General features: G+C 43.6%; 1 pseudogene; it reads left to right on the forward strand.

Annotated features, from left to right (window-relative positions):
* Positions 1 to 13,107: 13,107 nt before the first annotated feature.
* Positions 13,108 to 24,565, forward strand: part of LOC128947413 (protein patched homolog 1-like) — a 92,227-nt pseudogene continuing 80,769 nt past the window's right edge.

Below are 24,565 nucleotides of genomic sequence, written 5' to 3' on the forward strand. Positions count from 1 at the left end.
TACTCCAGCTTGGAAGCAGGGGTCCTCTCTCTCCACCAGGTCTTCCACTGCATCACAGCCTCCTCCAGGCATCCACCTGCTCTGGCATGGGCACCTCCCCCACGGGCTGCAGGTGGATCTCTGCATCCCCTGTGGACCCATGGGCTTTAGGGGGACAACCTGTTTCACCATGGTCTTCACCACAGCCTGCAGAAGAATCTCAGCTCCAGCACCTGGAGCACCACCTCCACCTCCTTCTCCACTGACCTTGGTGTTGCTATGTTGTTTTCCCTCACATGTTCTCACCTCCTCTTCTTCTCTGACTAGGAGAAAAACCTGTGACTTTGTTTTGATTTTCTTCTTAAATATATCATCACAGAGGTGTTACCAACCTCTCTCATTGGCCCAGCTTTGGCCAGCAGCATGTCCATCTTCAGAGCCATCAGCCATTGGCTGTGCCAGACACAGTGGGAAGCTTCCAGCAGCCATCTTGGTGGCCCCCCTGCTACCAGAAACCAGGCTGTGCCAAACCAATACAAGGGTTCACACAGAGCCAAGTCCTTTGCTGCTTTTCATACTACCACACTGGGTAGGGGCCTGGGGGTGTGTGGGAGGTTGGGAGGAGACACAGCTGGGATAGGTGACCCAAACTGACCAAAGGGATATTCCAGACCTTATGGCATCCTGCTTAGTATATAAAGTGAGGAAAAGAAGGAGGAAGGGAGATGTTTGGAGTGATGACATTTGTCTTCCCAAGTCACTATTACATGTGATGGGGCCCTACTCTCCTGGATATGGCTGAACACCTGCCTGCCCGTGGGAAGGGCTGAATGAATTTCTTGTTTTGCTTTGCTTGTGCTTTTGCTTTCCCTGTTAAACTGTCTTTATCTCAACCCATGAGTTTTGTAGCTTTTACCCTTCTGATTCTCTCCCTGATCCTGGTGGTGGAGAACTGAGCAGCTGCGTGGGGCTCAGTTGCTGGCTGGGGTTAAACCATGATATAAGGGTAGTCCCATCTTATGCCACTGCTTCTCCTGACAGCTTAATAAAAGAAAGTACTTGCTGACAATACCTATGCAACTGGTGCAGCACCAAAACTGAAATTCTTGAGGAAAAAAACCCCACAGAATTGTTGAGGGGAAAGGGATCTCTGCAGGTCATATGTTCCAACCTCCCTGCTCAAGTAGGGCCATCTAGAGCCTATGATGTTGTCCAGATGACTTTTGAATATCTCCAAGAAGGGAGAGCCCACTAACACTCTGGGCAATCCGTTCCAGCTGTCACCCTCACAGTGAAAAAGGGTTTTCTTACGTCCAGATGGAACTTTCTGTGTTTCAATTTGTACCCATTGCCTCTGGTCCTATGTCTGGGCACCACTGAAAAGAGCCTATGTTCTTTGCACCCTCTCTTCAGGTATTTTTATACATTGATGGGATTCTTCCCTGAGCCTTCTCTGCTCTAGGCTGAACAGTCCCATCTTTCTCAGCTTTTCCTTATATGTGAGATATTCCAGTCAGTCCCATCTTCGTGGCCCTTTGCTGAACTCTCTCCAGTATGTGTCTCTTGTACTGGAGAGCTCAGAACTGGACACAGTATTCTATGTGTGGCCTCACCAGTGCTGAATAAAGGGGAAGGGTTACCTCCATTGATCTGTAGTTGGAACTTGTTGCATACAACACAAGGCAGTTCATGATCTCCTTCAGAGCTCACTATAGAATCATAGAATATCCTGAGTTGGAAAGGACCCACCAGGATCATCGAGTCCACCTCCTGGCCTGTCGCAGACATCTTTTCATTAAAATCCTTCTTTAGGATTTTTCCTTCTGAGAAGCTGAGAGGCCTCAGAAACAAAATGTAAACAATGGTTATCTGCTGCTGTGGAATGCAACAGGTGGATCCGTGATTGGTCTCATGTGGATGTTTGGAATTAATGACCAGTCATGGCAAAGCTGGCTCTCTTTCTCTGTCTGGGCCACAGACCTTTGTTTTCATTCATTCCTTTCTATTCTAAGCTTAGCTAGCCTTCTGAGGTGAAACTTTTCCTTCTTTTCTTTTTAGTATAATTTTAATGTAATATATATAATAAAATAATAAATCAAGCCTTCTGAACATGGAGTCAACATTCTTGTCTCTTCCCTCACCTGAAAACCCCTGTGAACACTGTCACACTGGCCTTGCATAGAACAGCTCCAAAAATCCCACCCTGGGCCTGAGTGTTGTCCAAACACTTGAACTCTGTCAGGCTTGGTGCTGTGACCACTTCTCTGAGGAGCCTGTTCCAGTGCCCAACCACCCTCTGTGTGAACCTTTTCCTAACAGCCAACCTAAACTTCCCCTGACACAGCTTCAAGCTGTTCCCTTGGGTCCTGTGGCTGGTCCCCAGAGAGAAAAGATCAGTGCTTGCTCCTCTGCTTCTCCTTGTGAGGAAGCTGTAGACTGCGATGAGGTCTCCCTTCAGTCTCCTCCCAGCGGAACAGGCCAAGTGACCTCAACTGCTCCTCATACGGCTTCCCCTCAAGACCCTTCACCATCTTCATGGCCCTCCTTTGGATGTTCTCTTGTAGCTTTATATCCTTATTTTTGGCACCCACAACTGTACCCAGTACTTGAAGTGAGGCTGCACCAGTGCAGAGCAGAGTGGGTATACCCTACCACCCCCTTTCACATTGCCCCTCACCAAACCCCTGCCAATGTATCTATTACATTCTAAATCATTGATAGATCTCTGTCAAGTTTTATCTAAACAGGTATCTACATCACTGTTCACGGTTGATGCTCATTGCTGAAAGCTCATGCATTAAAAGAATAATTAAAGTATTTAAAATTATCCTTTCATCTTTTAAGAGTTCTAAGTCAGGGAAACTCTAGTTTAGTCTAGAGTAGTGCAACTATTCTTTGGTCACTGAAAAGGTAAAGGGTGAAACCTGAACTCACTGAAAGCAGTGGCAGAACTTGGAATTACTTTAGTGTAGCCAGGCCTTCACTCAGCATTTTTACAAAACCATACCAGACTAATACGTGACAAGTGCCCCTTCTCTACTGATTATTGAAAGGGCAAGAGGAGGATCCTATTCTGTAGAACTGACACCCCCCCAAGGTTTAAGAATGCAGTTCCTTTTGCCTTTCAGACTTTAGAGGAATTTGTTATAAATGACTCATACCCCAAGTGGGAATGAGTTATACAAGTTTTATTGAGAACTAATAAAAAATTCACAAAAGAGGTGTGTCCCTCGTCTGATGGGCAGGAGCTTAATGACAAATCAGAAAGGGAATCCTGGGAGACTGAGGAGGATGGTGGAACACCCCCAGGAAGGGCAAAGCTGTCCGTCTCGGAAAAATGGCGTCGACCACGTGCTCCCCCCTTCTCACAGAGCATAGAGTCTGCTGGACTTTTTTTTTATTTTACTGCCAAAATTCACCAATTTTGTACATTGGAGACTACTTTTGAGAGGAAACCAAGGGGAAATCTTTGGGATAGGTAATTTAGGAGAAGTAGTTTTCAGACTCATCTGACCAGGACTAGTCTGTCCTCTCTCCGAGGGTGGTAGAGGGGGGGCGGGGTTGGAAGTGGCTGGCCTGGCCAACTCCCTCCTGCTCCCCTGGGGCTTGTGCATTTTGGATCGATTTGAGAAAAGGTTTGGGATCCCCCCTCCTTCTGCTGCAGCCTGCAGTCTGATCTCTGCTCTGTGGTGTTCTGTGGCTGTTTCTCGCTTGCTTTTCACTTTCCAAGGTTACAAATTGTAATGAGACAGAGTAAAGATCCATTCTGAATTAGGTGAAGTGTCTATGGGAGGTGAAAATTCTGTGAGGCCAAAGCTGAAGGAAAAACTGCAGAGCAGAGACAGTGAGGAGACAGAGAAAAAAAAACAGAAACGACCACAAGGTCGATTTGCCCCCGACCTAGAAATTCCTTTGATAAAGAAGAACTGGCGATAAATGTCACGCGGAATGAATATGTATGAACCTATTGTGAAACTGTATGCATATGTATTTGGAAAGGGAGATAAAAGGAGACCTGAAATCGTCAGAGGTACGCATGCCTTTTGAGGAGAATTTCCTCTGCATGCGTCCGGCGTGTGCCGTAATAAAAACATACCGAGCTTTACAACTTTATAAAAGTTGTGAGGTTTCTTCTTCTCTCCGCAAAACATTCTGGCGAGCCAGCCAGGAGGAGGAGAGATACCTTCCGTCTCTGTCTCTGTCCCTGCAGGGGTGGGGGGGGGGGATGGCGACGGACTCCTAGGTGCACCCCAGGATTTTCCTGGAGGAGGCTCTGCTCATCTCAGCTTGCCTCCTGCAAGGACAGACAAGGACCTGCTGGCCTGCAGAGGAGAATACGGTATGTACTGAGGGGCCCCCGGGGGGGGGGGAAAGGAGAGCAAGGGAGTAAATCAGTCAGAGAAGTCTGGGTTCAGCTGATGGAGCAGCTGTATTAGAGACGGGGTTCATCGTTCTGATAGGGCAGACCGCTAGTGGCTCTGGGGGTGAGTCGGGTGAACCCGTGTATGTGTGTATCGGGGTTAATTGTTCTGATAGGGCAGAACTGCTGAACCCGCGCGTGTTCTGTTTGTGTGTGTGTGTGTGTGTGTGTGGTGTCCGGACACTGTGTTGCTGGATGGTTAATGCATTGTGTGGTCAGTGCACTGTGTTTGTAATCGTGCAAGTGTATAAGTGTATGGTGTATAAAAGAGAGTAGATCTATAGCACTCTACAGTGCGGGGGGGGGAGGGGAGGAAGTTCCTACCCGCGACTGGAGAGGTTGAGTAAATACCGGCTGGGGCAGGCTATGGGGGTGGGGAGCGCCCAACGGAGAAAATAAACAGTGGAAAAGCGTGGGTGAGGACATTTATTGAGTAAAGGTGGTAAATTGTGATGTAGATTGTGCACGCTTTCACCGTGGCTAGACGAACCCAAGGGGTTCCTCTGCCTCAGTGGTTTGGACTCGACCCTTGGGAGTTTGTGAATCCTGTGAATTATTGGATAGATAGAGGAGACGAACGAGTTTATTTAGAGGGGCTCTACCGGACTTCAGCTGGCACTCTAGTAAGTCTGGACTGGGAACAGCTTGCCGTAGAGGATTTAGAGCTCCCTGTAATAAACGGAATAGCCTGCCTTTGAGGGAAATTTCGGGTAGCCTTCGGTGCATCAAGAGGCTGGCACTCTGCGCGGGTATTATTGCACTGTGGAGTTTGTGAGAAATGCTGGTACTGCTGTTCTAATAAGCATCAGGGCACGTGCCCCGAGTGTAGATTAGAGGTTTCTGATCAAGCTGATTCAGAGCCTAAGATCTTAAAGCTTGTGTGTGGAAAATCACATCTGATACCTGACACCTGGAGTGTGTGGGAGGAAGACTGGGAAACTACTGTGAAGGTCTGTGAAAAGAAGTTTGGGTGGAAGCGAGATAGGGCAAGGAGAAGGAGATAATGGGAACTAACCAGAGCAAGGAAGTCCCTCGGGCTAGCCCCTTAGGGTGCATCCTGGCCCACTGGAAGGAAGTCACCAGCAGGGGGGGCTCTGAGAACAAAAAAGATCTAATCCAATATTGCACATGCTGGTGGCCCTTATACAGGTTAGAGGACGGAGCAAGGTGGCCACCCACTGGAACCCTAGATTATAATACCATACTGCAGTTAATGTTGTTTTTAAGACGGGAAGGTAAACGGAATGAGGTTTCATATGCTGATATGTTTTTTGTTTTAAGAAATCACCAAGAGTGGCAAAGGGACTGTGGGATTAAATCACCCTCAGACCCACTGGTCTTGGCCCTTGAAAAAGATAACAAGGCAAAGAGAGGGCAAATCAAACGCTCTTGTTCAGCATGCAGTATAGGACAACGGTGTATGAGATCAGATAAGGTCTATCATTCTGAGGAGCAAGAACGAGATACATTTGAGTGGATGAAAACTACTCCTAGAAGGAGGGAGGTTGAGGCTGAAACTGAGGATGAGGAGGAAGGGAACTTCCCCAAAGAGGAGGAGGACTCAAGTGGGGAAGGCACATCTACTAGAACCCACCCCACCCATGGGAGTCCAGTTGCATCTAGAACCAGGAGGCAAGTAGTGCTGCAGGCCCCTCTGCGAGGGGCAGTGGGACCAGAAAGGGGCAAGTTAATGATTAAAGTGCCATTTACCACCCTTGATTTAGAGGCATGGGAAAGGTTCGCTAGGAATTATCGTGTTGATCCGATACTCACTGCCAAATGCCTACGATATGTTATCAAACAACACAATCCAGACTGGGCTGACATCCAGCTACTACTAGATGCCTTCACTGAAACAGAAAAACAGCTGATCTTAAAGACAGCAGGGAATTTGGCAGAGGATTACTGCAAAGCCACACAGCTAGATGTAAAAGAACATTTCCCCCTCCAAGACCCAGAATGGGATCCTAATGTGTCGGCAGAGGTAAAGAAATTAGCAGAGTATCAAGAGTGGATAGCAACAGGGGTGGAAAGAGCTATTCCAAAAACCATAAACTGGTCTGCCTTATATTCCCTTAAGCAGGGGCCTTCTGAGACTCCATCTGAGTTTCTAGAGCGTTTAAGGGATACCATGCGTCGTCATTCATCATTGGATCCAGAGTCTGAGATAGGGATAAATAAACTAGTTAATTCATTTTGGGGCAGTCTGCTGGAGATATCAGGTGTAAACTTCAGAAAATTCGGGGACCGGATGGGAGGAATCTTGAAGTCTTGCTAGAGGAAGCCTGGAGGGTATTTAGTAACAGGGAGGAAGGATATAAACAAGGAATGAAAGGGTTGGTGGCCGTGGTACAGGAGGAAAGGCAGAGAAAATACAACCAGGGACCACTGAGACAAGGACCACCTCGGCTGGGCAGGAACCAGTGTGCAATCTGCAAAAGAATTGGTCACTGGAAAGACCAATGCCCAGAACAGAGAAGGGGTGACCAACAAATGGCTGAACACATACAAAACAACTGAGGAGGACTGGGGGATTCTTCCCCAGCGGATCCACTGCTTATAACAATGAGGCTGGGGGAAGAAGGGAAAAGGGTGGAATTCTTGGTTGATACGGGAGCTACATATTCAGTTTTAAATAAAGCTTTAGTACCTGTGGAAAATTATTATCTTGTGGTGCAGGGGGAAACTGGCCAGTCTGAAAGGGCATATTTTTGTAAACCTTTGAGGTATAAATTGGGAAAACAATGGGGTATTCATAAATTCTTGTACATGCCTATTTCACCAAAGGCACTTTTAGGCAGAGATTTATTGGAGCAATTACAAGCAACCATTACATTCAAAAATGGGGAAATTACTCTGGAGGTGAATGATCAAAAGTACATAGAGGTATTAAGTTTAACCCTAACAGCTATTGGAATTAAGGAAGAAATTGATGAAGAAATACTAGGTCAGGTATTCCCCGGGGTGTGGGCCTCTGATGTACCAGGCAGGGCGAAAAATGCCCCCCCATAGTAATTAAGCTCAAGGAGGGAACGCAACCAGTGAGAATCAAACAGTACCCCCTAAAGAAAGAGGATAGCGAAGGAATCAGCCCAATAATTGAAAATTTTCTGTGGTTAGGGTTACTAGAAGAATGCCAATCTGATTTCAATACTCCTATGTTACCTGTTCAGAAATCTGATGGGTCATACCAGATAGTACAGGATTTGAGGGCTGTAAATAAAATAACAGAAGATTTGTATCTGGTGGTAGCCAACCCATACACTTTATGAACTTGTCTAACACCTGAGCAAACCTGGTTTACTGTTTTAGATCTAAAGGATGCCTTCTTTTGCCTCCCCATCCACGAAGCCAGCCAGAAAATTTTTGCATTCGAATGGGAAAGCCCTAAAAGTGGGCGCAAAACCCAGCTCACATGGACCAGACTACCTCAGGGCTGGAAAAATTCCCCTACTCTGTTCGGGGAGCAGCTTGCAAAAGATCTGGCGTCCTGGGAAGCTCCACAGGAAGAAGGGAGGCTTTTGCAGTATGTGGATGATCTTCTAGTGGCCACTCAGACGAGGGAAGCATGTGTGGCCTGGATGGTAAGCATTTTGAATTTCCTAGGACTCCAAGAATACAGAGTATCAAAGAAAAAGGCACAGGTAGTGAAACAGAAAGTAATCTCACTGGGGTACAAGGTGAGTGCTGGGCAACGGACTTTAGGGCAGGCTCGCAAGGAGGCCATATGCCAAACTCCAAAACCCCAGACAATAAAAGAACTCCGAACTTTCTTAGGCATGGCAGGATGGTGCCGGCTGTGGGTTTATAATTATGGACTGCTTGTCAGACCCCTCTATGATCTTATTGCCGATGGAAGCAGAGATCTCCAGTGGACAAAAGAAGCTGCATGGGCCTTTCACCAGCTAAAGAATGCTCTCATGTCGGATCCAGCTTTGAGACTTTCAGATGTAAGTAAACCATTCTTCCTATTTTCCCATGAAAAACAGGGAATTGCCCTGGGAACACTGGCTCAGGACTTGGGTCCATACCGAAGGGCAGTTGCTTACTTCTCTAAGCAACTAGATGCAACAGCCAAAGGCTGGCCAGGTTGCCTCAGAGCTGTAGCAGCAGTCATGCTGAATATTTAAGAGGCACACAAGTTTACCCTGGGACAAAAAATGACTGTGCTAGTGTCCCACACAGTGTCCGCAGTACTGGAAGTCAAGAGTGGCCACTGGCTCTCGCCACAGAGGTTTCTGAAATACCAGGCCATCATGGTAGAGCAAGATGTTGTAGAGATAGTGGTGACTAATACTGTCAACCCAGCTTCCTTTCTCAGTGGAAATCAAGGAGAAGCAGTACACCATGATTGCCTAGAGACCATTGAAGCTATCTACTCCAGCTGCCCAGACTTAAAGGACATCCCTCTGGACGATGCAGAGGCCTGGTTCACTGACGGGAGCAGCTACGTTGCCAATGGGAAGCGAGATGCTGGGTATGCAGTGACCACCTGCAGTGAGGTAATCGAATCTGGACCCTTGCTAACAGGGACCTCTGCGCAGAAGGCTGAGATAATTGCTCTGACCCGTGCCTTGAAAATGGCAAAAGGGAGGAGAATAACCATCTACACAGACTCGAGGTATGCATTCGGAGTCATACATGCACATGGGGCCATCTGGAAAGAGAGGGGACTGCTGACCTCACAGGGAAAGAACATCAAACATGCACAAGAGATAATCCAGCTGCTGGAAGCAGTTCAGCTGCCTGAAAAGGTAGCAATTATGCACATTAAGGCACACCAAAGAGTGAGCTCAGAATTGGAAGAAGGAAATGAGCTGGCGGATAGAGAGGCAAAAGAAGCAGCAAAAGGTGAGGTAGCTACTGAAGGAGTCCTAATTTCAGATGGACAAATCTCCCTTGAAGGTAAGCCAGAATATAATAAGAGAGACAGGAAATTAATTGAAGTTTACAAAGGGACGTATAACCAAGAAGGGTGGGCTACCATCTAAAAGAAACTGGTAATCCCTTCCCATTTATTGTAGTCACTAGTAAGGGAAGAACACCAGAAAACGCACTGGGGAATAGATGCCCTATACACATACCTGATTGAAAAAATTGTTGCTAGGAATTTATATGCCACTAGTACTCAAGTGGCCTGACAGTGTGATCTTTGCCTCCAGACTAACCCCAAAAATACCCCCAGATCGAAACTCGGTCAGATTGGGAGAGGCCATGGCCCTGGACAGCAGTGGCAAATTGGCTTTTCAGAACTCCCAAGGAAAGGGGGGTATCCGTATTTGCTGGTATTGACAGGTAGATTTTCAGGGTGGCCAGAAGCATTCCCCACCAGAACTGTCAAAACTAGAGAAGTGACCAGGGTATTATTACAAGAAATAATACCACGCTTTGGAATTCCAGCCACAATATCCTCGGATAGAGGATCACATTTCATTTCCAAAATAGTGCAACAGATTAGTAGCCACCTGGGCATAGACTGGGAACTTCACATCCCATACCACCCCCAATCAAGCGGCCAGGTGGAGAAAATGAATCATTTGATTAAGCAGCAAATCATAAGACTGGGTCAGGAAGTTAATCTACCCTGGCCCCAAGCTCTTACACTGGCACTGTTGCGAATTCGAACTAAACCTCGAGCTAATGAAAAGTTGAGCCCTTTTGAAATACTCTATGAAAGACCATATGGAATACAAAAGGGAATGTCCACCCACATTGGAGAGGTAACACTAGCCACCTACATGGTGGCCTTAAGCAAACAGCTCAGAGAAATTGAGAAATATGTGGCTGGAACTTGGAGCCAGGAGTTAGATGGACCAGTACATAACATACAGCCTGGAGATTATGTATATGTTAAGTCTCTTACAGAAAAGACCTTGGAACCACAGTGGGAGGGACCGTTCCAAGTGCTTCTTACCACCTTCACTGCAATCAAAATCAAGGAGCAGAACGCCTGGATTCATCACTCTCGGGTGAAGAAGGCCCAGAAGCCCTTTGAGGAGTGACACCAGGAGACAATGAACTGAGACTAAAACTTACTCAGACAAAATGAGTATATTGCGGTCGGGAGTAGCTCATACTTTAGTTTGTAGAATTGTTTTGTGTGTAATCATAACCTAAGTTTTAGAACTAGAGAGTACCTCTATCCAAAGCAATGCTGAATGGCCTTGGTCCCAGGCGTTTAATCAGTATACTGGATCCATGGGAAAACCTTCTGAGATAAAAGATTTAAACCTATCCACTGTAGTAATTCACGGGGATCAGGTATATGAGGAGCAGGAATGGCAGGAACAGAAACTGTGGACACTTCAAAGGATCAGAGGAGAAGAAATCAAGGTAGGGTGCCGGATGATAAATGGGACGGCTTATGACAGACCAAATGAAATTAGTGTTGCAACCTCCCCTGGTGTATACGAACACCAGGAAGTTTGTGATAGCCTGAGTGAATCAGACTGTTGGTGTAATGTCACCTTGATGCAGCCTGTAGAAGTGACCTGCCTTTGGGCTCAGGATGCTATCGGATTTTCATTTAAATTCAAAGTAGACACTACACTTTTTACCACAGCAGGACCTTATACAACCCATACCAGGACTCAAATAGTTCAGACTCAACCCAAACTTGAACCTGAGGTGTATGAAATAGGCCCCTATGTAGTGAGGAATGTGGGTGAACAACAACTATTATTCAATCCAGAATGGTCTCTCAAATGTATGTAGTTGATGTTGCAAATTAACATCTCAAAAAATCCAACCAGCCTGCTCCTCCTTCCTAAAAACTTCCTTTGAGGGCTGGACAACATGGTTACAAAAGCAGGCATATCTCAGGAGCAGAACAAGAAAGGATCTAACTGGCATATTAGGGACAGGATTAGGAGTTTTAAATGGAATTGATTCAGAAATACTGATGAATAAACTGGCCACTGCAGCAGGTAGCCTAACAAAATTGAAGCAGCCTTTACAGTCATCTCTATTGGCATTAGGAACTAGCCAGTGGCAGATTTCAAAAGTACTGCCAAAGTGGGAAATGGCCGGGGACCAAGACCGCAAGTTAATAGTAGATGCACTTAGTACAGTTCAAGATAATGTGTCTGTAGCTTTCAGTTGTATACAAGCACAGTTATGGATGCAGGCAACAGCAGCTCTGATCATATGGGAAGGGGGTGAAGGTAATTTTCCAGCTGAAATTCGGAAGATTGTGTGGGATAATGCAATTGATTTTGAAAGGAGGTTTCAATCCTGGTGGACTATGGTGAATTTCACCTATGATCCTGTTTCTAATGTGGCCACTGCCTTTGTGCTTACCATATGTAATGCCACTGTTTATGTTATCCATCCCATCATTGCCCTAGGATTAAACCATGAAAAAACAATACTCTATCCTTCAGAACATAGAGTGTGGGCACGAAAGATGGATGAAAAGTTGCAGACAGTAAACTTAGAATCCTGCATTACTAGAGAACAGATGGGATTCATTTGTGAAAGCAATACTATTAATGCTCAGGATGTGTGTCTAGACACTGAACAGAGTATTTGTCACTTTGAAATTCATCCAGTCACTGACCAGAAAACTGTGCCCATATACAGTGGAAAAGGGTGTGTATGCCTGAGAACTGCTTGTGCTGCTGTAAAAATTGATAGCAATGATGTTATTCTGTCTAGTAGAAATCATTCTAATTTCTGTATTTGTAATTTTGTTAAGATTATCGGGTGTGATTTTTCGTATTCGGTACCAGTGACATCCCACCAACTGATCAAAACCAATTGTACAATGTATCACAGACTATCACCTACCCTATTGGGATGAACCTTACATTAGTAAAACAATTAATTAGCACCAAGACCTACTGGAGATCTTGAAGGAAATCCAAGAAAGTGGAAAGAAAACCCTAATTACGGTCCAACATGATACAAAAGAGATAACCAGAGTTCTACAATGAATAAAACAAAATATGGATCATCACTGGTGGGATGTGATCTTTGGGTTGTCACTGACTGCAAATGGAATCGTTAAAAAGTTGTGTCACTCCATTGTAGTTTTGTTGATATTAGTTGGGATAAGCTTAGGATTATGTATTATATTGTTAATTTGGAACTGGAGAATACTACAACGAATAGCTGTACTAACCTCTTTGTCAAACGTGCATGGTAAAGCATTAAAAGACACTTATTGTCGTAAGGGTTTGCATTAAGTAAACGAATTTACTTATTTCCTAGGAAAGGGGGGAATGAGACAGAGTAAAGATCCATTCTGAATTAGGTGAAGTGTCTGGGGGGGTGAAAAGTCTGTGAGGCCAAAGTTGAAGGAAAAACTGCAGAGCAGAGACAGTGAGGAGACAGAGAAAGAAAAACAGAAAAGACCACAAGGTCGATTTGCCCCCGACCTAGAAATTCCTTTGATAAAGAAGAACTGGCGATAAATGTCATGCGGAATGAATATGTATGAACCTATTGTGAAACTGTATGCATATGTATTTGGAAAGGGAGATAAAAGGAGACCTGAAATCGTCAGAGGTACGCATGCCTTTTGAGGAGAATTTCCTCTGCATGCGTCCGGCATGTGCCGTAATAAAAACACACCGAACTTTACAACATTTATAAAGTTGTGAGGTTTCTTCTTTTCTCCGCAAAACAGTAACACCATCCGGAATATTGGATGCAGCTTTAAGCTGGACTTTTTATTTTTTTCCATATTATATAACGTCAATCCCACCATGTCCCAGAACTCTAGTGTAAGTCTCTCAGACATATCTAGGGTTGGGAATTCTGTGGAAACCCATCTGCTGTGTTTTTTAAGCTGTTTCTTCTCAAACTTTATATCTTGAATTTCTAGCTTATCGTTCAAATAAATATAAAGATCCTGTTCAGATACAGACAACTGGTTTCCCATTTCTTACTCACCTAAGGGTGGTTTTCAGACGAGTTGTCCTCATTGGTCTGACTCCCTTATGCTGGAAATGCAGCGATGTCTTGGCTCAGCCAAATAGCAGCTTTCTTCTAGGATTTCACAGTGCGTTCTCCAGTACTGTCCCCAGTTCCAGCCTCCTTTCACCAGCTGTGAGGCTTTGATCTCTGACCCCCTCTAGGTCTCAGATCCTTCTTTTCTAGCTTTTTCTTTCAAGGCGCCCAAAAAACCCAGCCGCAGGCCTGCTTCTCTAAAAAAGCAAGGACAAGGAAAAAAATGTCCTAATTTTGATAGAGGGCAATCAAAATATTCCAGGACTGTGTCTCTCAATATGAGAAATCACCAATCCGAGGGCCACGTGATATAGGAGCCTCCTTGAGCCAGGTTTCATAAGCTCTTGGAGGTCTATTTCACACCCAAGATATCTCAGCTACCTTTGGAGGCATAAAATCAGCAGGATGGCTTCTGTTGCAGTGTTGGAAACAAAAAGGTTTTAATAAAAGGCAAAATAACAAACTCTTTCCAGAAAAAAACCAATCCGGGTGCAAGAGACCTTCCTGCCCCTGGTAAAACACCTCACAAAAGTGATTAGTTTCTTTGTTCTCTTCTTTTTCTAGTCAATTACCCAGGCGAGACTTTTTGGCTCCTGAACAATTAGCTATCCTTAAGTTTGAGGTGAAGTCCCCCGGGTCCTATGAGATGCCTTTTTCACCTAATCGAGGAGAGAAACTTCTGGGCTTATTTCCTTTTTAAGGGGACAAAGGATAATTTGGTCACTCCATCGACAGGGGGCACATTCCTACAGGAAACCTCCTTTGCAGTGGATCAACTTTGACCCCTTAGAATTCTTAAAAGAGTTTAAAAAAATATTACCAAGTGGAAAGCTGAGAAGTGCTGAAAAAAGTAGAGGTTGGTCATGGTTATATAGATCGACCGTGTCTGAATCTTGCTGATCCTGATTGTCCAATCACAGCTCTCAACAATAATTCCACCAAAGTAAGTTTGCTTACCTTTGTGTAAATCTTTTCAAGGGAAGCTCTGTATGTGTGGTGAGAGAAAAGGGTGCCATTCCCTTCCAAGTAATATATGTTTTATGTTCTTCAGTGATTTAATTATTTGGTTTCTATTATATACCATTATCCCAGGGTAACTAACTTTCCTTCAGCCTGTGATGCAATTGTAATCACACATATTTAGAGTGAAATTACAGTTCTCAGCTACTGGCTAGGTGTGGCAATGTAGACACATTATTTCAGCCGGCAACATGCCTCAGGCAGACACTCCTGGAATAGAGCTACTGCTGTACACTGACACTGCAGTGAGGTCTTCCTTCAAGTAGGGCCAGTTTTGTTGATCCAACTTTATATATCTGTTTCTCAGTCACTTTGGCTTTGGTGAAGTTGCTATCTGGTGAACCAGTATCTGGTTAGTTTGTCTACTTCTGTTTGTTGAACACATTTCTCTTTGTAGACTTCCTAGATGATCTTCAATATCTGTTATTTCGGTACACTAGGTGTTGATTTAGGATTTGTCCTAAGTTGTGCAACTGATTAATTGCTTCTTTAAAACTTTTCTAGCCTCTTGATGTAGCTCTTGTTTTGAGTGGTAGATACTATGGACTGAAGAAAATACATGCATTGGCAGGAGGAATCAATTATAGGTGGTACAGTCAAGAATAGTTCTGGTAAACTTGTCAGGTACGCAAACAAATGTTTACAGAAGAATTTTTAATTTTTCTTTGTTAGAGTTTAGGATTTTTTTGGCAGGGGGACAGATCATGCAAAATCAACTGTCTTTCAAAGTCTATGAATGATGTATATTGTGAACCCGGGTATAGGAGGACATCCCTGATGAGGACAGAATTTAAAAGAGTGATTATTATTTAGTTGTTTAAGGAGGTGTCATTGGTTCCTACTTCAAACCTAAAAATGATAGCCTACGTTTCTCAGAAATCATTTTTTTCCCGGAAACTTTTTGTTTAGAGTGTATCAATAAAGCATTAAACGGTATTTAAAATAATGAACAACTTTGTGTTTTTGAAATATCATCAAAGGAAAAAAAGGGGAAATATAACTTTGGTAATGTGCCCACTCGTTTGACTTTTATGAGAAAACCAAAATCTCCATTGAACTGTTTGTTTAAGGTCAATAAAGAGAAAAGTATATTCTTTATGTGTGAGAGTCTGTCCTAATTTTCCCTCATCTGCCTCACGATCATCCTTGGGAGACCACTGAAGAGAAGACCCCCCCGTCTATATCTGGCTCTGAAGGAGAAAAGTCACACGCCACGGGCCCTGAGACCTGAAAGCTCAGTGTTGAGCTATCGTTTTCACAGGAGTGTTTGCTGTATGCTAAGAAGAGGGCACCATGGCTCGTTTGCAACAATAGCAGCTTTGGAAGCTGTCCCAGCTCTCGGCCTGGCTGGACTTCTCCTGAGTTTCAGGTGGTCTCCTACAGAAGATCCTCATCTGTTTTACAACCACCGTGACAGACAGACTGAGACATGAAACTCCTGAAAGGCCCCTCTGCTCCTTCCAAGGACTGGGACTGAAACCCCCAGCCTGGGGGAGGTGTGTGGGGAGGCAAGCTGACCAAAGCGAGATGTTTGCCTGCAGATTGTGACCACTGGAGCAAGAAAACAATGGCTCTCATTTACTGCCGAGAACATAAACTACCTGTTACATCTATCACGCTCATTTACCACTGAGAACATAGACTACCTGTTACATCTGTTCCCTATTGTATCTGTTTCCCCCCCCCTCGCAATTTTCAGTAATAAAAACCTCTGAGTTAGCTAGAGCCTTTGAGATCTCCCCAGCATAGCAGGCGGACCCTCGGCTGGACTGCACCAAAGGACTTCGTCTCTGCGTTGGTAGCTATATCCCCTCTCTCTCTCTTTCTCTCTCTTTTTCTCTCCCTTAATCCCTCTATCGCATTTTTGCTGTAGTTATTTCAATTAAACTGCATTTGTTTTGATTATCACTGCAAACCCCCTTGTACCGTGTTGGTGTTTTGCACTCTGAGATCATTCCTACGAACCATCAGGTCATCTGTCCCCTAGGACGGACCCTGACATTAAATTGGCGTCACGGGACAGGATTCCAGTAGACAGAGGGATTTGCAGGCAAATCCCATGCTAAATTGAGTGCTCTGTCTCCAGAATTGGCACAAAAGATCTCTCAGTGCAAAACAGGGGAAACTGTTACTGTCACTACTGTGTCTGACTCTGATACCGGCACTGACACCGACACTGATACTTCTCCTGATCCTGATATTGATGCTGTTACTGATATTGTTATTGATATTGATACTGTTATTGTATTTGAGTTGAATCTGAACCTGTTCCTGTTGTATTTGAGCTGAATTTGAAACTGTTACTGTTTTTACTGTTGTATTTTTGTGTGCCTGGACTGTCTAAAAAGGAAGGGACAGACCTGAAGAAATTAAGCTGTGCCTTTTATACAGATATTGTCCCTTCACCTACACAGGGAGCGAGGGGCGGCCCGGCAAAGGCTGAGTGGCTTTTTCCCTGTTCTAGGTTTCTGGTCCCCTCACAAAGAAAACATTTGTGTGTGTGTGTTCATGTGAGTGCGTATCTGTACTGTCTGGGAAGGAAGAGACAAATTTGAAGCAACCTCACAGAGCCTCCCAGACTGATTCTGTCTCTTCAACTACCCAGGGAAGCAAGGGGACAGTGGAAAGGCTGTGTGATTTGTGTAACTTAACTCCCTGGTGTAGCTTTGGTCCCGTCACAAAATGACAAAAAACTTCAGTGCAAAAAGTAAAGTTGAATTTTATGCTCTGCTTGCTAAATACAATGCCACACCTTCTCCGGGGGGAGAAGAATGGGCAAGCTGCCATTGGTTTAACTTAGAAAATGTTATTGATAGAATATCTTCTTTGCAACATGAAACAAAATTCAAACTGGGCACAAATAAAACCATCCTCTGCTCAGTCTTGGGCGCCTGCCTAACAGCAGCCATAGAAACTCGCTTTAAGTGAAAAAGTGAGGAAAATGCTATCATAGACTCCCTTCAAAACCTAGTTGAAGTTTTGCAAAAACAATTGGATGAAGAAAGAAATGTAAATAACTTGTTACGGGCTGCCCTGAGAGAGGAACATGTTAAAAATTCACAGAACACTGATTCCTCAAAAGAAACAGAAGAGAAAGAAACTCCTCGCATTAATCAAAATTGCCCTCAAAAAGAATTAGCCCTGATGAAAAACTGCGGGAAACACTGCTGTAACAACATAAAACCTCTAAGTAAAACAGAATGCAACTATATCAATAATGAAGATCTTAACCCACACATAATCACTGAAGAAATCCCATACACTGCTACTGAATTAACAAAACTTGCAAAGCAGTACGGGCTTCTCCCTCAAAAATCTGAAGCAGAACACATTTTCCAAGTGTCTCTCACTGGGGGAGATCAGATTCTTTTGTTATAACAAGAAGCCGGTGGGTGCTGGGGACATGGGGTGTTCCTAACAACAGCAGACAGATGCATCCCATGGTCCCTAACTCAGCACACAGCTCATTGGGCAGGGGGGCTTAACCCCTTGGAAAGGAGAGACCCTTTGGTCGGTACCCCCGACCAACTCCTGGAAAACATTCACCAAGCGGGCTGCCTGCAATTGATTCATGAAAATAAATTAATTCCTGGTTTTGAATCTCCAATCCAATCACCTGTAAAGCCTGAAATTTTGACCTCTTTAACTCAAGGGCTTCCAGGAACACTTAAACCTAGAGCATTTCTCCTTCAGAAAACCATAGTAGCTATGTCTCCTACAGAAAGACCAGATAAACTTCTTAGTAACCAGAATGACCCTTTTGTTCCCCTTTACGACTTGCTGAGAAAAAGAATAAAATGGGATTGGACTTCTTCTCAGAAGGAAACATTACAATTGCTGATTCTTGAAGTGACAGCTCATCAGGCACTGGACCCTATCCATCCTACAGACCCCTTTCAGGTGGAGTGGGGATTTGCCTCCTCACAGCTTTCAGCACACATTTGGCAGCAGGGTCCTGAAGGTCTGACAAAGCCTGTTGGTTTTTATTCCTGTGGTTTCAAAGATGCTGAGAAAAGGTACACTACCTGGGAAGGAGGGGTGTTTGTGGTTGGTTTGGCTCCCAGAGAGGTGGAGGAGAACTGGGCAATCCAAGAAACTGGGAGCTTGGGTAGCAGCCAAAATAAACCTGCCTCTGTGACTAAAGCAACCCCTCCTCTCTCCCCCGCTTCTGCTAACAGAGAGGAACAAGACAATGCCCAGGTTGGGGAACTGTTAACTGTTTGGAGTATTTTCCAAAGTGAGGGACAGAATTGCTTTCTTGCCTGTATTAACACCAAGTCCTATGCTATGTTTATATTTGGGTTGCTCCAGGCTGATGCTTTTAAAAGAACTACTGGAGATAATACTGTTAAAGCAATGCAAGGATGGTTTGGGATTTTTCTAAAACCACAGGAAATTCAATCTGATAATGTTTCTCACTTTACTGTCAAAAGTGTGCAGAATAGGCCAGAAGGTGAAAAGATTAAATGGACTTCTCACACCCCTTACTATAGATGGGAGGTAAATGAGTGTTCCAAAATCACTGCTTTTTGCCCAACAGCTCCAAGCATAATTCCTTCACTACAGAGACCAGATGATTTCAAGAACCCAGCACATTACCCTGGACAACATGTTTTTGGTTGATCCCCTGCTGCTCTAGGGGAAGTACCACTGCTGTTCAAAACCTCTCTGACCATTCCATCGTTCTAACTTTTCCTGCCTCTTTCGTGGCAGAGTCTGTTGTGTTTACTTTTTCAGAAGAACTCCGAGGGACATGAAGACCTGATAAACCATGATAACACTAGAGATGGACAACAGAAATAATGTTTTCCCTTCCTTATGGTAACACCAGGTGATGATATTACACATAACACGTAAATAATTTGAACTTGGATAAATTGGCTGTCACAATTAGAGATTTGACCAAATCACAGCAACTACTGCAGTCATTCTTATTGGCTTTTGCGAACACACCAGTGGCTGCTATCAAACATAGTACCAAATTGGGAGAAGGTAAATGTAAATGATCACAAATTGATAATTGATGCACTTTGTGCTACACAAAACAATGTTTCTTTGGCTCTCAGCTGTATCCAGGCACAACTGTGGATGCAGCCAATTTCTGCTTCAGTTATAAGAGAAGGTGAAGAAGGCACTTTTCCCACTGAAATTCGGAAAATAATTTGGGACAGTGCCATTGATTTTGAAAGAGAATTCCAATCCTGGTGGAACCTAGTGAAATTTGACCTGTGACCCCATTTTAAATACAGCCACAGCTTTTGTGTTAACCATACACAATGCCTCAGTGCATTTGACTTTCCCTGTTATAGCATTAGAACTTAATTACGACAGAGCCATTCTCTATTTTTTCTGAACATAGAGAATGGGCCCGTCAAATTGGTAAGAAATAGCAAACAGTTAATTTGGAATCCTGTATTACCCGAGAACAACAAGGGCTTATCTGTGAAAGCAATGTAATCATAGCTCAAGAAATTTGTTAAGACATAGAGCAAAATATCTGTAATTTTTAGATTTGTCCTAATGAGGCTTTTGAAACAGTTCTTATATACATAGGCAATAGATGTGCATGCTTTAGAACCTTTTGTGATTTTGTTCTCATATAAAATGCTATAGCAGATACTAAAAATCATCCAAATTTCTGTGCTTGTAACTTTACTAAAATTTCAGGATGTGACTTTTTCTTGTGAAGCTCCAGTCACTTCTCACTAACTACTGCAATACAACTACACACTGATTCACAAACTGATGTCTACTCCTATTGAGATGGATCTTACTTTGGTAAGACAACTTCTGCTCCATCAGAACTTGGTTGAAATCCTGGAGAAGATCAAGGAACATGAAACAAATACATTGTGTCATGGAAAGAGTGAAGAAAGATGCCAAGCACAGGTGGTGGGATACTCTTTTTAGGTGGTCTCCTTCTGCCACAGGTGTCTTGAACAGTGTGTGTCATCCCATTGTTATCCTTTTGATTTTAATTCTGTTTGATGCTATTTTATCAGCAATCCTAGTCATTATGAATTAGAAGATGGTGAAACAGCTGACAAGATTGACGTGTATAGTTAATGCACACAATTTGGCTGATGTCCCCTGCACTGTGGAAATCCCCAAGACATTTGACAGAAAGCAATTATGAATCAAGCATATGTGTTTTAGAGTAATCCTGAGTACCCTTTTATGATTTTGTGAAAATTATTTTTTGATTTTTAGTGAATTGTTTTAGAAAATTATTCTAAAGTTAATGCTTATATTATGATTTGTTTATTGCTTTTGCTTTTGATTTTTTGTGATTTGTATTAACCATTTATTGAAATTGTTATAAAAATAATATTGTTTTAATTAATCAACCATTTGTGAAAATTGTTATGATAATCAATATTAATAATGTTTGTTTCTCGTCTCCCTTTTCCCCTTTCTTTTTCCTATCCTTTCTTTTCCTCCTTTTCTCTTTTCTCTCTCTCTGTCATACTGTCTCTACTTTTCCGGGTATACTACCAACGTATGGCAAAACTCATCAGCGACACCCCAGAGCACTGCTGAAGAAGATCCCTTCAAGACAATCGTGAGTCACGGGGTCGTGTGAGAGTCTGTCAGAATTTTCCCTCATCTGCCTCACGATCGTCCTTGGGAGCCCACTGAAGAGAAGACCCCCCCTGTCTATATCTGGCTCTGAAGGAGAAAAGTCACATGCCACGGGCCCTGAGAACTGAAAGCTCAGTTTTGAGCTATTGTTTTCACAGGAGTGTTTGCTGTCTAAGAAGAGGGCACCATGGCTCGTTTGCAACAATAGCAGCTCTGGAAGCTGTCCCAGCTCTCGGCCTGGCTGGACTTCTCCTGAGTTCCAGGTGGTCTCCCACCGAAGACCCTCATCTGTTTTACAACCACCGTGACAGACAGACTGAGATGTAAGAAGCTTTTCCATCAAGGACTGAGACATGAAACTCCTAAAACGGCCCCTCTGCTCCTTCCAAGGACTGGGACTGAAACCTCCAGCCCGGGGGAGGTGTGTGGGGAGGCAAGCTGACCAAAGCGAGATGTTTGCCTGCAGATTGTGACCACTGGACCGAAAATACAATGGCTCTCGCTTACTGCTAAGAACATAGACTACCTGTTACATCTATCAAGCTCATTTACCGCTGAGAACATAGACTACCTGTTACATCTGTTCCCTATTGTATCTGTTTCCCCCTCCTCACAATTTTCAGTAATAAAAACCTCTGAGTTAGCTAGAGCCGTTTGAGATCTCCCCAGCATAGCAGGCGGACCCTCGGCTGGACTGCACCAAAGGACTTCGTCTCTGCGTTGGTAGCTATATCCCCTCTCTCTCTCTCTCTCTCTTTCTCTCTCTTTTTCTCTCCCTTAATCCCTCTATCGCATTTTTGCTGTAGTTATTTCAATTAAACTGCATTTGTTTTGATTATCACTGCAAACCCCCTTGTACCGTGTTGGTGTTTTGCACTCTGAGATCATTCCTATGAACCATCAGGTCATCTGTCCATTAGGACGGACCCTGACATTATGTTACTGTATCTTGAATACATTTTTGACTGACAAAATAAAACCCTTTGTTTCAGACTTGTTGAAGAAGTCATGGAACACTGTACTTTGGGGAGAAACCCCTTGAAATAGAACTGTGTTTAAAAAAAGGACATATAAAAACATTATTTAGATGTATACACTGAATGCAGCGACATGTATTTAGCCTTCTAGAGCAGAGAAGGTCAGAGTCCGGCTAGCTGAGGTTAAGGCCGACACCTCGCTGCATGGTCTGCCAGCACCCCTCAGCGTCGTAAGGCCTCAGGCTGTGCTGGTTGCGGACTGGATCGCTGCTAAACGATGAGAAGGAAGGAGCTGGACACTTGCCAGGGGGGCTAAACTTGGTTTATTGGAAAGCCCACGATGTCCCAGCAAATGACCAAGAACAAAGGGTGCTTAAGGGTTATAAAGGGAAGGAGTGGACCCGGGAGGGGTTTACAGAAGACCAATGGGGGAAAAAGAGGGGATGAACTTAACACAAATGACATAGTGGAGAGTCCAATAGGTACCAGGTATGGGAGGGGTCCCAGGACCACAGCCAACCACAACCCCCAAAGAGGAGAAGCTTCTGGAAAACTAGGTGGAGTGGGGGGGTGATTGACTTGGCCCAGGGAGGAGAAAAAGCACACATATAAGGGAAAAAGGGGAGGAGGAATTATATAACCTAACAGATTGACAAAATAACTGGCAGGGCTGTGGCGGGAAAACTGAGGAGGGCAGAACCATTTTACACAAAATGGGGGGGAGCAGATACATAAAATGGGGGAGGAATTAAAAGAACTTAATGAACACACTACAACAACTGAATCCAAATTTATATGAAACAAAAATAAGTATAATTCTTGAATATTTAATACAGATAATTATTGCTAGAACTTTTTATATGGATTTTTATGGTTTTTTCCTTGACATTAAATACTGACAATGCATTTAGTGTTTTCTAAAAAATAGCCAAAGAATTTATTCTTGGTGAAAAATTAAATAGTTTCTTAAGCTTCTAAAATTGTTGGATACAGTTACAAACTGTGAAAATTTATAGTGGATAGTTATTGCCTTTTGTGTATTGTTTGCTACTTGTCAGGTGTCAGGAGTTTAGTCTGGCATTTCTCTCCAAGGTAGGAAAAAGCCAAGGTCTTCAAATGACAAATTGCCAAGAGCATTTGCAAGATTTTATAGGAATAACTGTTCCTGTGTTGTTCTCATAGCAATCTGTCTGTCAGTCATGATCATGATAAGTGATTTATTTGTAGGGTTACCTTCTTTGATCCTGCAACTGATCCTATTGAAAATAATGACAAAATACTCACTAACTTCAGTGAAATATAGACTTACCATCAGTACTATATAGACTAGTACAGGTTCACCAGATACATGGTAGAATATTATACTCTGGTCAATTTTAATATCAACATGTAGCCTAAAAAAATCAAGAATTTTTTCAAGCTCCTATGACGGAAGTGAAGGCAGACGAGCACATCCTATTGATGATCATCGGTCTCAAATTTGTTGATTCAGCTTACATACTTTTATAGTAGTGTTAATTAAGCTCATACATATTGCAAAAGCTGAGCTCATCATTCGTTACAGAATACCTGTCAACCCCTCCTTTTGTGGCTACTTTCTCAAAATACTTGTGGTTTTCTTGTTGAGACTAATACTTGTTTTTCATCCTGCTGTTGACTACATTCAAGGGCAGCGTGTTTTTCACCGTGTTTTTCTTGTTATCTGCTCAAGGACACAGTGCTGTTGTTTTTCTCGTAAGGAAAAAGGCTGAGAACTTACTGCTTACAGCTGCTTTTTACTGCTTAACCAGCTGTATATGATCATGGCCCTTTTCCTCAAGCCATGTCTGCACAAAACTCTCCACACTTCTCCCGTTTTCTTTTTTTGCAAGGAGGTTAGTCTGCCAGGTTTTTTCTATCATTCTACTGAGACAGAGTAAAGATCCATTCTGAATTAGGTGAAATGTCTAAGAAAGGTGAAAAGTCTGTGAGGCCAAAGCTGAAGGAAAAACTCGCATGCCGAGATAGCAAGGAGACAGCAAGGAGACAGAGAAAGAAAAACAGAAAGACCACAAGGTCGATTTGCCCCCGACTTAGAAATTCCTTTGATAAAGAAGAACTGGTGCTAAATGTCACGCAGAATGAATATGTATGAACTTATTGTGAAACTGTATGCATATGCATTTGGAAGGGGGATAAAAGAAGACCCGAGGTCTTCAGAGGCACGCTTGCCTTTTTGGGGGCTTGCGTCCGGCGCGCGTCGTAATAAAAGCATACCGGGCTTTACAACTTTTACAAAGTTGTGAAGTTTCTTCTTTTCTCCGCAAAACACTACTGACCATATTTTGAATACAATTAAAAATACAAGGCAAAAAGAGAAAAAGCATTTAAAGCGCACCTAGTATCCCTATAGCATATGTCACAAGGTTCCTCAGCCACGGTCCAAGTCCCAGACTCTTAAGCCATTCATCAATTCCAAGTCGTTCCTCTTCTTTGAGATTGTGAAGTCCCTGCTGCAATTCTTTTATCTTAGCATGAATAGATACAGAGTGATGAGACAAATTCATACAGCGCAACCCTTCAAACTCTTCACACCCGTGCCCTTGTGCTAAAAGCAAAAAATCTATAGCAGCTCTATTTTGCAAAACAGCATGAG

The sequence above is a fragment of the Melozone crissalis genome, unplaced genomic scaffold (genome assembly GCF_028551555.1).
Source record: "Melozone crissalis strain CALT ecotype California unplaced genomic scaffold, PUWL_Pcris_2 ptg000105l_1, whole genome shotgun sequence".
In the NCBI taxonomy this organism is placed as follows: Eukaryota; Metazoa; Chordata; class Aves; order Passeriformes; family Passerellidae; genus Melozone; species Melozone crissalis.